The 13528-nt window shown below is 35.0% G+C and overlaps 1 protein-coding gene across 4 annotated transcripts in view; it reads left to right on the plus strand.

Moving 5' to 3' along the window:
• Window positions 1-13528, plus strand: part of TENM3 (teneurin transmembrane protein 3) — a 3393579-nt gene that overhangs the window by 2132624 nt on the left and 1247427 nt on the right. The gene's annotated exons all lie outside the window — the stretch shown is intronic.

The raw sequence follows: 13528 nt of genomic DNA on the forward strand, positions 1-13528 counted from the left end.
GCCCTGTTTGTTCTATTTTCTCTCTCCTTTTACCCTTTTCCTCCTCAAGTATTTTGCTTCTGAACACTCCTACCCCAATCTACCCTTCATTCTACACCACCCTTCCTTCTCCTTTCCTGTAGGGTAAGATAGATTTCTATACCCAACTGAGTGTGTATGTTACTCCCTCTATGAGCCAATTCTGATGAGAATAAGATTCTCTTACTCCCCCTCACCTCCATTCTCTTCTCCTCCAATATAAAAGCTTTTCTTGTCTCTTTTATGTGAGATAGTTTATCCCTTTCTACCTATACCTTTCCCTTTCTCCTAGTATATTCCTTTCTCACCCCTTAATTTTATTTTTACCTATATCATCACTTCACATTCAACTCACATCTCTGCCTTCTCTATTTATATGTACTCCTAACTGTCCTAATAATAAGAAAGTTCTTATGACTTACAAGTGTCATTTTCCTCTGTAGGAATGTAAGAAGTTTCTCCTTATTAAGCCCCTTATAATTTTCCTTTTCTGTTTACCTTTTATGCTTTTTATGCTTTTCCTGAGTCTTGTATTTGAAAATCAGATTTTCTATTTAGCTCAGGTGTTTTCATAAAAAAATGATTGACTTCCATTTCATCGAATATCTAATTTGTCCCTTGAAGGATTATACTCAGTTTTGCTGGGTAAATGATTCTTAGTTGTAATCCTAGTTCATTTGCTCTCCAGAATATCATATTCCAAACCTTCCAATCTTTCAATATAGAAAAATTTTCTTGTGTTATCCTGACTGTGACTCCATAATCCTTGAATTGTTTCTTTCTGGTTGATTGCAATATTCTCTCCTTGATCTGGGAGCTCTAGAATATTGGCTATAATATTTCTGGCAGTTTTCATTTTGGGATCACTTTCATGAGGTGATTGGTGGATTCTTTCAAATTCTGTTTTACCCTCTGGTTCTAGAATATCAGGGCAGTTTTCTTTGATAATTTCTTGAAAGATGATGTCCAGGCTCTTTTTTATCATGAATTTCAGGTAGTCCAATAATTTTTAAATTATCTCTCCTGGATCTATTTTCCAGATCAGTTGTTTTGTTTTTTTCGAAGAGACATTTCACATTTTCTTCTATTTTTTTCATTCTTTTGGTTTTTTTTTATTGTTACTTGATTTCTTGTGAAGTCATTAACTTCTACTTGCTCAATTCTAATTTTTAAGGAATTATTTTCTTCAGTGAGCTTTTGTATATCCTTTTCCATTTGATCTAATTCTACATTTTAAGGATGTTTTTTCCTTCAGTGAATTTTTGTGCCTCTTTTTTTCCATTTGGCTAATTCGGCTTTTCCTTCTTCTCCTTTGTTGGCTTTTCCAATTTGGTCATCTGTTTTTTAAGGTATTATTTTCTTTAGTGTCTTTTAGTTTCTTCTTGTGTCTCCTTTTCTGAGCTGTTGACTCTTTTTTTTCATGATTTTCTTGCATTACTCTCATTTCTCTTCCCAAATTTTCCTCTATGTATCTTAACTGATTTTCAAAATTATTTTGAGCTCTTCTATGGCTGGAGACCAGTTCATATTTTTCTTGGAGGCTTTGGATGTAGAAGTTTTGACTTTACTATCTTCTTCTGAGTGTGTGTTTTGACCTTCCTTGTCATGATGGTAACTTTCCATGGTTAGAATTTTTCTGTAGTTTGTTAATTTTCCCAGACTATTACTTGAATTTTAACTCTTTGTTAAAGTAAGGTTCTGCTTCTAGGGTGAAGAATGAACTGTCCCAAGACTCGGGGGTTTTGTACAGCTATTTTCAGAGATACTTCTAGGGACCTGTAAATTTTCAGTTCTTCTAAGGTGGAATAATATATGGAGAGGTGTTTATTACTCTCCTGACCTGTGCTCTGTTCTATGAATGATGACTTTTCTGCCCTAGAGCTGTGAGAAAGGGTCCCTGCTTCCCTGAAGCTACAAGCTGTGGTTTGCTGGTGTTCCTCCTCACCCTGAAATTCCTACCTAGGACTGCAATGTGGATCCAAGTATGGGCAAAGCAACAGAGTTCTGCCCCAGTGATTGTAAAGAGACTCCTATAATCTACTTCTTACCGGTTATTCAATCCCTTTACAGTCTTTGGGCTCAGAGCTCCAGAAGCAGCCACTCCTGCTGATTTCATGGTTCCCAAAGCCTGCTCCTGATTTGCTGGAGCTGAAGCTGTGTTGGCAATGCCTGTACTGGACGACACTCATCTCGCACCCTAGTGCAACAGACCTTTTATGCTGACCTTCTAAGTTGTCTTGGGCTGGAAAACTGTTGCACTCTATCTTTTTGTGGGTTCTGCTGCTCTAGAATTTGTTTAGAGTCATTATTTAAAGGTATTTGGATGGGTTTGAGGAAGAGCTCAGTCTAGACACTGTCTTTACTCTGCCGTCTTGGCTCCACCTCCCTGATACTCTTCTTAAAAGATATTTTTCTATTTTTTTGTTTATCTCTTTAAAAATTTAAAGTGATGCTATAACATTGTTCTTTTTAGGAAAAAAATGTCCCTTTTTCCGTTAGATCAAAATTGTTTATCTTTGTGTTTTTAGAATTCATTCCTAATAGTTCTCATCCCTTGAGTTAACTTCCTCTCTTCCCTTCCCTAACTTGTCTTCCTTCACTTTTATCCCTTTCCCCTTTCCTTCCTTCATCTCCTCTTTTCTTTCTTCCCCTCTTCTTCCCTTCCTTTTTTCTCCACATACTTTAAGCCACTGTATCCTATCCAGTCTTTCTTTATCTAAATCCTTCAAGACCTGTTCTCCCCAAATCCCAGATGCATATTAGATAATTCTCAGTTTTCTCACCTTCACTTTCACAAATTCTAATATGCATCTTTCACTTTCCCAAAGCTTCTTATATTTCTACCCCCGAATATATATTTCTTTCCCTTTTTATTGTCAGAATTAAAACCAGAATTACTGTTGATTTCTCTACATTTTGAAGGATAAAAGTAGCATTAACACAAGACAGAAATTATTAGTACCTCTGTTTTTTGGCAGAAGGACAATTACTACAGAAGCTTGACTAAATGAAGTACCCCATCCCTATCATACTATGGCTCTGTGTCAAGCTTCTGTTTCCAGAATTCCTCATCTAATTAATCTTTCTATAAAAGTTTAGAGGTAGTCTCCTACATTGATAACACTGCTTTTCTATCTGGTTCTACAAATCTTCACACAAAATGCTCCATCTCGCTTTCTTTTTCTTATTTCTGGATTTCCTCAAATTAGTGTATCCTTTGAGTATAGAATGCTACCTGCCCAGATTTTACTTATAGTGCTTCTTTTCTGTAATATGAATATGCTCCCAGGGCCATATTCTGTTTATGGATCTCAACTCACCAAATCAGTGATAAATATCAGGTCAAATTTGTTCACTTTCTTTGAGTTCCTATTCCTGTGTCATGTGCTATTTGTTTTTTTCCCCTAGATCCTATGTATTTGTAGATGAGCATTTTAAGCCATGTATTTTATTTCTTTTATATAGATATATAGATACATATATCTATAGAGAGAGAGATATAGAGACAGCTATAGCAGTACCTATAGACCTCTGAGTATCTTTACTTTTAATCTTTTATTTCATTTTTATATTATAGTTATTCACTGTGGTATTTAGCTTGGTGGATATATGTGTATGTGTGTTTTTTGTGTGTAAGTATATATATACACATATGTGTATACATACATATATGTATATACTTACATACATATGTATATACCTACATACATATATATACATACATACATATCATATAATCACACATATAGCCAATTTTTCTCCCTTCCCTTCTATTTTGTTTTAAAACTATGTGATTAACTTTGGAAGATTGAAAACATATACATTCATACTTTACTCCACTCCTGGTCAGGAACCTGTATTTTAAGGCTTTGTCAGAAATCTCTAAACCCTGTTCTCAGATCCTATCTTCTTAACTAGCTCTTCACTTTCTAAAATTGTTATCAAATTGTTTTCCTGTATCTGCTTAGTCTAGGGACCTGAATATTGGCAGAAGAATGAAAATAAAAAAAAATTTAGGAGAAATTGAGAGAAATGGTTGAGTATGAGGGAAACCCCACAAAACTGTTGTGATCCAGTAGGATTAAGAAAAATTTGTGGCTAAATGAGTAAATCTATTTTAATTGTATTAGTGAGAAAATATTTTCATTTAGTTATACATTTTGTATTTTGTTTAATTGTTGCCCCCTGAGAAATGAAGTCAATTTGTACCTTAGCCAGTGGCACTTAGAAAAAGTGAATATGAAATATTAGATAAGACAATTGATACTTTAATGTTTTAAGATAGAACATAATGTAGACTTCTGTTATGCTATGTTATGATTTCAATGTTTATTCCAATTCAGGGAAAAGTACTTCTTTTTTTGAAAATCACATTTTAAAATTCTAGTCAAAATAGGTAAAGACTTCATAAAAATGGATCAGAAACTTTGATATATGGGGGAAAAGTGTTAAAGTTAATAATGACAATTTTTTTAAGAGTATCAAAACTTTTTAAATGAGTATCCAGTTTTGGTTTATGTAATCAATTAAACACACATTTGAAGCAGGGAGTTATATTATAGCAGTTCTACAAACTGTGGATAGTTTGCACAGCAAAATAGCTATGCATTTCCAGATCAAAAGTAAAACTTAAAGCCATCCACAAGTATGCTTTTATTATTCTACTGGGTGCATTCCTACCAAAGACACAAACAATATCAAATGATTTATTATGATGTGATAGCAGAAGACATAAAATATTTATCGGCATAGATGTAGTCACAATCTTACGAGCAATTAAAACATAAGAACACCATGAAAACATAAAACGTCTGAAGAAGACGAAACCCATCTTCCATCTCCTTTGGTTTTCTTCATTTCCATTTCCTTTCCATGTTTTTTTTTTTTATCTTGACTTAGAAATTTTGTTTTGCTATGAACACTTGAGAGCTTTCAATGTAATGACCTTCAAACTAACCTATTTCATGTTTTCATGATTTTTTTTCCTTTTACAATGGTTGCTTATCTGCATCATTTCATGTGTGAATTTCATTATGAAATTCGTAATTGTTTGATTGGATTCTATTGTGTTGCAATTTTCTGGAAGCTTTTCTTTAAGTCAGCTCAGCTCTTTATCGGTGTAAGACATTTATGCTGAAAATCTTTTGTAACTCAGCTGTTATTAAGATTCTCTTGGAAAGAATATTGGAATGGGAAGAAATGGGACTTATATTATTGTCCTGATTCTGTGACTTTGGCCAAGTCACTTAGTTTCTTTCCTCTTCACTTTCCTCACTAAAATAAAAAAGGTGGACTAGACAACTTGTTATTGTCCTTTTTAGCTCTAAATTCTATGGTTTGTGTGAAGGCAACAAAAAATTGTTTTAGATCTACCCTATGTATTTGATAGTATTAATATAGAATATAACAGATTTCTGTGCTAATAGTATATTATTATTTTAATATTTCATTTTAATTATTATAACTTCAGGAAAATATATTTCAGTGGTTTTAAAAATTAAATTCAGCCCAATAATTTATTGTTATATCACACACACACACACATACATGAAACAGTTTCATTGAGGGTTTTTTTGGTTGTCATTGAAATGTTTGGATCATGTAGAAGAATATAAAGGCCTCAGGATACAGTGGAAAAAGCATTGACTCTGGAGTCTAGTGAATGGGCATTGAAGTCTGATCTGTGATGACTATGGTGATGACGAGGTGACCTTAGGAAAGTCAGTTAGGCTCAGCACATTTCAGTTTGTTCTTCTGCAAAATGAAGAGGAGGAGAAGGAGGGAGCAGCTGACCTCTGAGGCTCCAGTTCAGGACATATGAACCATAACATCAAGGTTAGAGAAAGGGATCTATACTTCTCTATCCACTGGTGGCAACACATTTCTTCACCTCCATAGCTACAATCAAAGGAATGCCAGTCACAAACTGCCTTTCCCTCTACCAGCTATGGTGCCCTGAATAATCAGCTCTTTCATCTCAGCAGCCTATTAGAGGACTCCTACATGACTGGAAACCCCTTAGAGTCCACTGAAAAAAATAGGCATACAATATCTGTATGTTCTCAATGGAATTTGGGCGGGGGGGGGGGCAGAGAGAAGTACCCAGTAAGACAAAACTAAAAAGGACCTTGAGTTTTTCTAGAACTGAGGTGTTTAAACAGATAAAGTATCAACATTGTAACAGGAAGAAGAAAGAACCAAGAAACCAGGAATGGCACAGGAGCACAATAGCTGATATTTGAACGAAAACAAGGAATTGAAGCCATGAGAGATTTTGCTTTCTCTGCATGGAGAAAAGCACAGAGCTGGGAGATGGATGGAATGCTGAGTTCAGAAAAAGGCAAATAAGCCAGTTTGGTCATTAGAACATAGAGTATATAAAAAGTAGTCATGTAAAATAAACCTGGAAAGGTAAACTGGCAACAGAATAAGCAAGACTTGAAAAAAGCATTTGTATGTTACTAATGACCATAAGGAATCACTAAAAATCTTAACCAGGGGAGCAACAGGACAGATTTGTACTTTATGTGGATTATTTTGGCAACTGTGTAAAGGATAGATGAGAAAGGATAGACACTTGATAACTGGACCAGGCTGTCTTGTTCTCTTGGGCCACAGAACAATGTCAGATTCATATTCTATTGATATATTAGGTCATTCAAAGATGTGAGGCTTGTAAACCACTCACTGTTCAGAAAGGTTAGTTGAATATTTGTGTAAGAGGTTGATTTGTTTTCAATCATACCTGAACTTTGGTTAGTTTTATGCTACTCATTCATTCATTCATTCATTGAACAAGAATTAATTGTATGCCTTCTCCCACATGCAATGAATCTTCAGGGCTGATATTCATCTTGAGGTCTATGGGTGTATTGTACTGTACAAGCATGCTGGCTTTGAGACCCCTTATTCTGGAATGTGTCCTTCTACAAGAGGTAGTGTTTTTGTGGTTTAAACCTCTTCACGTTGGTTTTTTGGTTTTTTGGTTTTGTTTTTGGTTAGCTTTGGTCCTTCCATGTATTCATTTCCTGAAAAGCCATTTATTGAATGCCCTCTACCTTATGCAAGACAGTCTGCTCACTGTTTTGGTAAATAGATGCAAAAAGAAACAGCATTTTGTATTGGTGTCTTCCCTCTCCTGGGCACAAAGACATGACAAGTTGTTCTGATGTTATGCTTTAACCCACAACTCTGCTTAACAAGAGGAGGTTAATCAGGTAAAGCCAACTAATCAAGACTTCTGCAAAAGGGGAATACCAAGATTCATTTAGGTAGATGTGAATGATTCATAATGTTTTCCTTTCTAAAAAACCAGTCTGCATTCTGGAGAGCTATTTGGAACTACATCTAAATGACTATAAACTATGTATACCCTTTGACCCAGCAATAGCACTACTTAGGTCTGTATCCTAAAGAGATGAAAGAAAAAGTAAAAGACCCTATATGTACAAAAATATGGTAGCTCTTTTTGTGATGGTAAAGAATCGGAAATTTAAGAGATGTACATCCATTGGGCTATGGCTGAAAAAGGGGTGGTATGTGACTGATGGAATACTATTGTGCTATAAGAAATTACAAACGAGATGCTTTCAGAAAAAAATAGAAGGACTTATATGAACTGATACAAAGTGGAATGAATAGAACCAGGAGAACACTGTATACAGTAACAACAATATTGTACAGTGATCAACTGTAAATAACCTAGCTATTCCAGCAATACAATGGTCTAAGACAGTTCTGAAGGACATATGATGAAAAATGCTGTCCACCTCCAAAGAGAGAACTGATGGAGTCTGAACATAGAGCAAAGCACAGACGTTGGCGTTGCTGTCGTTTTTCGCTTTATTTTTTCTTGGGTTTGTTTTTTTATTGGTCTGCATTTTTTATTACAATATGACTAATATGGAAACATATTGTCTATGATTGCTCATGTATACCCTGTATCAAATTGCTTGCCTACTCAAAGAGGGGAGAAAGGAGGAAGGGAGGGAGATAATTTGAAACAAAAAAAAATTTAAATGAATGTTAAAAACTGTTTTTACCTATAATCATAAAAAATTGAACTATTAAAAAAGCTTTTCTGATGGACATATTGGCTGTCCAGCCATTTACATTGCTGTGCTGTACTTTGTTTTTTGTAGTCTAGAACTGTGTCAAAGTTTGAAAATGGTCACAGAATCCATTTGCAGGAAGGAAGTTATATGGGAGGCAGGGAGTCTGCATTATACAAGTGCATTTGAAAAAGATCAACTGCCCCTACCATATATGAGGTGGAGAATGGGGGAGCAGGATAGTTAAGCTTGATTTGTTTATTAAAAAGCATTTTACCTTACCATATTAATTCTTAGGAAAGAAAATCATATTTTCCAAAAGAAACAAGATTTTTCTAGGGAGAACTGGGGAATTTTTTAAAGGTCAAGGAAATTCAAATGTATTAAAAATAATTCTATTTAATGTACATTTCCTGAGGAATTACCTTTAAGAAGTAGGGACTGTTATCCACCTGTAGAAAAATAAGACATTTTTTTTAATCCATCAGTGGTAGCACAACATTTCTGTTTCTGCAACTAGAAAAAAATGAGCAAAACAACATTTTTATGATTTTTTTTTTATTTCTTCACATAGTACACATATGAAAATACATACACCATGTAATTCATTATAGTTATCTCATCAAAGAAATGAGGGACTTCTGTGTCACTGACTTTTATTTTTAACTTTCCCATTTACTGTGAACTTCATTAACTATAAAGGATATTTTGACATATCAAGAAGATTAAAAAAGGTTTGTGAAAGAAACTGTTAATATTTATATAATTCCATATATATATATATGCACATATATATATATGTATATATATACATATATATATATATATTACCACAACAGTGTGATAACACACTTGCTCTGTTTATGTCATTTTGTACTTCTCTATGAATTTTATATGTGAATTACAGTATTTTATTGATTTTTTTTTTATGCCACATATAGCCACTAAGTTCCTCCTTCTCTCCTCAATACACATCCTGGTATTTTCACTTATGTTAATGAATTTGCATTTGAGGAGAATAACCTATTTTCCAGGCTTTCAGGTGGAATAGTCAGAGCCAGAAAGAATAAGCAGCTATCCCTGGTCACTTTTTTTTTCCTTTTGGTTAAACTTGAGACCTCAATGACAATAGTAAATACCTCTAGCTTAGAGTCCAACACAAGATGGTAATGCTTTCATCTCTCTATGTTGCCTTTGTTAGTACTTTATGTCAAAGCAAAGTGGGAAACCTTGAGAGGTATCTCAGAATATACTTAAGCTTAAAAGGTAATTGCCTGCCTTTTTCTTTAAAACCCCCAGTGAAATAGATTCCCAAACTGCTCATAGTGACATATTTCCTTTTTTTCCAGACCCTTATAGTGAGGATATCTTGAGTATCCAATCTAAATTTCTTGTCTGCTCTGTATTAAATGGCCTATTCACCACCATCATTATAGTCTTGAAGATCAACAACTGATGCCTTGTTTTGATTGTGAAAGACAACTTTGATGTATCCATTCAGATTTTGTTTGAGGGATGTTAAATTGCATCTTTGAATATAACTCTATAGCTTTCACACCCAAAGTACCATGTTGCTGATTCATTACACAAAGTATATCATCACTGAGACCTACTTAACATGGTATTAATTTTGTATTGGTGAACAACTGAATAAATTTTCTTTTAAAATTGTTTATAATAGCTCACCTCTAGTTAGTAATATATCCAAGGAATGAGATGAATAGATTGCTAGACATGAAATCAGGAAGATTTGGATCCATGTTAGAACTCTTGACTCTTACTAGCTGCAAGAACAATGACAAATCAGTTAACCACTGTGTTCCTCAGTTTCCCTTTAGTAAAATGGAAATGTTAATAACTTTCTTACTGGACTGTTGGGAGTCTCAAATACAATAGTGCCGGGAAGTTCAAATATAATAAAGGGGCTTCACAAAATCTAAAGTGCTTAATAATGATCAGTTAGTATGTTGTCCATAGTCCACTATGTCCCTAAAATAATTTTCTCCCATACTTAAGTCTCAGAAGCTTTGCCCCATCCCTTTGGTATTCATGTCATTTTTATTTCAGCCCTAAATGAATTACTCAGACTGTGTCTCTGTTGTACTACATCTTATTTACATCTGCCCTTCGCTTCAGCTTGTCAACATCATTTTGCATCTTCATTTGTTTTTCTATTGTACTACCTAATTCCATGTCAGTGGACAATTTAATGAGTATGCTATTTCATTATTCCTATCACTTATCAGTAACTTTCTTCAAGAAGCATTTATGAGACCTACTGTGTGCTGAATACCTTATTAATTGCTTAAGGTTTCAGGGAGCTATATGAGTTGGGTTTTGGGGTTTTTTTGTTTGTTTGTTTGTTTTGCTTTGTTTTAATGAAACTAGAACCTCTGCTCTGGAGATTAAAATTTAGTTAGAGAGATTACACAAAAACAAGTAGTGAGAAGACAAAGCAACTCTTTCATAAGCAAAACATGATAATGTGAAAAAAGTCAACGATGAAAGTGTAGGCTTAAGTGAAAACTGAAGAGGAGTTAGAGGTTAATGGAAATGGAAAGTTCTGAGTTGAGAATTAAAATGGATGACAAATATAGAGAAGTGAAAAGGAGGATATAGTCCCGATGTGGGAAATAGCATTTGTTAAACCAGGGATGGGAGAATGAGAAGTGTCTGTTCTCAGAATGCTAAATGGAATAGCTTGGCTGAAGCAGGAGACAGAATGCTGAGACGTATCAGAACTGAGATAAAGTAACTGGTGTCAATTATACCTGGAGCACCATTCTAGGCTTACATTCTCCCCATGACTTGGACTTAAAGTGTGGTTTCCCTGGGGGATGACGACTCCCTTTTAAGTTAAGTTATAAATCTCAACTCTTAAAATTACTGTTCCCAAGACTCCACTAGTGCATATAACTTTATTCAGCCATAGGACACTATTACCTCAAAAAAAAGACATTTACTGAAATGTCCTCATAGTAGCAAAACCACTACTGCATGAAGGTGAGGTACACTATCTCACAAATAAACACAGGTCAGTGAAAACAATGTGTTCAAAAAAATGAAAGGCACACGTATAGGGAAGACAAGTGGCCAAGGCATTTTATACCTCTGTTGACCCAGTCCACTCCTCCAATGTCCTTTCATGACACCCACCCTCACACAACTCCTACAAGAATATGCCTTCTCTTCTGAATGAGGCACTCTTCTGGGTCACATGAGCTTAGTTATACTGACTTCTACTCCCTTAGATTACTTTCTCTGAGGTCTTCCATCTTCTAAACAAAATCCCTATTCCAGGTTTGACTCCTCGTTTCTATAGTTCTAGTCAGATCCATATGTGGGCTCTCAGGAATTTTCCAGCTGGGCAAGTTGTTCTGATGCACACCATTGGTGGGTGAAAAAGAAAAAGAAATTGTCACCACCTCTGCCTCCTTCTGGAAGATGCACAAAGGGGAAAGACAAGGAGCTATTACCTTTCAAGAAATGGATTCTTCTCTTATTGGGTCTCATCTTGACAACTTTTAGCTTTCTCTCCTCACAGTTGGATGGGTTATTATTTTGTTTGCTTTCATGGCTAATTCTCAAAGCCAGTTGTTAGATGTTTTAGATGCTAAATGTTTTAGACCTAATTTTTTTGGTTTCACCCAATGACCAATCCAAAGTCCTAAAATCTTATTGAGATATATCTTCATGCTTCCCAAAGTTTATACTTACATCTTGTGTTCACTGACTAAGCCCCTATGGTCCTCTTGGGTTGAGTTTTAAACTTCTGCAAACCATATCTTTGGATGGTAGAAAAACTCCTTATCACTTATTTTACATATGAATGTTAAAAATATTATACTATTTCAGGTCTCATGAAACCATGTTTGTTATTGTTTCCACTTTCATGTCACTGCTTCTCTTCCTAAGCTCATGATCTGTCAGGTATACCTGACCTAGGAAAGGTCATGTTGGACCCCAACCCTATTTTCCATACTTCCACATTGGAGCATTCCTGTAGTGGGAAGTGTGAGAAAATTAGCAGCTACCACTTAGTAGCGGTGCACATTCAAATGCTGCATGTAATGAATTCTTAGCATCAGGTCTTTTGGTACTTCATCATAAAAGTTATACATGTATAATGGGGGAGGGCCTTTCTCCCTTAAAACATAAATCAAATAATGGAAACCAATAAAAGCCCATCAGAGTTTCTTGGCTGTACAAGCCCACTGCTCATGGAGAATGATACAGCTGTAGAATTTTAGAGTTCTGAGGGACTTCGGAGGCCATGCAACTCAACTTTTACTGAAATGTTCTTAATTATTGAGCTGAAACTCTTCATAACTTTCCCCCTCTGGACCCCAATCTACCCTCCAGAATAATTAGATTTATAGATTGTTCAAGACAAAGTTTTCCTTTTTTTGTATAGTATGTCAGAAAATTGTATTTGTTGCATGCAAAGAAGTACATAGAAATAAGTTGGTCTATTTGTTGATCCCCATCATTAAATGTTAATAGAGTTTCTGTGGTATGAAGGATGAAGATAATTGGAATTACAAAGAAGGCGAAGTCAGGAATCTCTATTCTCAAATAACGTAAAAAATTGAGATAAAAAAATGAGATGAGAAAAAAAGTCTAACCAAGGGTAAAAGAATTTAAAAATTGAAATAAAGTGTCTAATCTGGAAGACATTGTGGGCATGCTAGAAAGAACACTGGATTTCAAGTAAAACAATATGGGTTTTAATCCTGTCTCTGTCACTCACTACCTGTGTCACTTATCTTCTGTGCTCCAGTTTCCTCATCTGTAAAATGAAGGGACTGGATTAGATGACCTTTAAAGTCCCTTCTAATTCTAAATTTCTCTGTGTATAATTCCTTTATATTTTAAAGGTATGCATGATCCAGAAAATTAAAGAGATCCAAAAGTTTGAGTGGTTTGATGTACAACAGTTTTCCTTAAGCATAGTCATGGAATCATAGAATCTCAAGGTTGGGAGTAACATCAAAAGCCATCTAATCCAATCCATACCCAAGCAGGCATACTGTTCATAGTATCCCTGAAAAGTAGACATAGAACATCTACTTGAAAACCATCATTGATGAAAAGTCCACTGCACATCCACTTTGAAACATCTCTGATTGTTACAAAATTTTTCCTTATGTTGAACCTCTCTGCTTCTTATATTTTTCAGGCACAGCTCTGTTTGCTGGCACCAAATCAAATCCCTATGACACATGGTATTATTTTAAATTCTAAGAGACATATTTGTCTCCTCTTAGTCTGCTCTTTTCCCAACTAAACATCTCATTTTCTTCAAACAATTCTCTTTTGACAGGAACTCTAGTCCCTTTACCACATCTTTCTCTAAAAGCTCTCCAACTTAGCAATTCTTGATATGCGGCAACCAGTACCGAACATAGTACTAAAATATGTGTTGACTAGAACAGAATACCACCTTCCTAGTTCTAGAG

This window comes from Notamacropus eugenii, chromosome 7 (genome assembly GCF_028372415.1).
Source record: "Notamacropus eugenii isolate mMacEug1 chromosome 7, mMacEug1.pri_v2, whole genome shotgun sequence".
Classification (NCBI taxonomy): Eukaryota; Metazoa; Chordata; class Mammalia; order Diprotodontia; family Macropodidae; genus Notamacropus; species Notamacropus eugenii.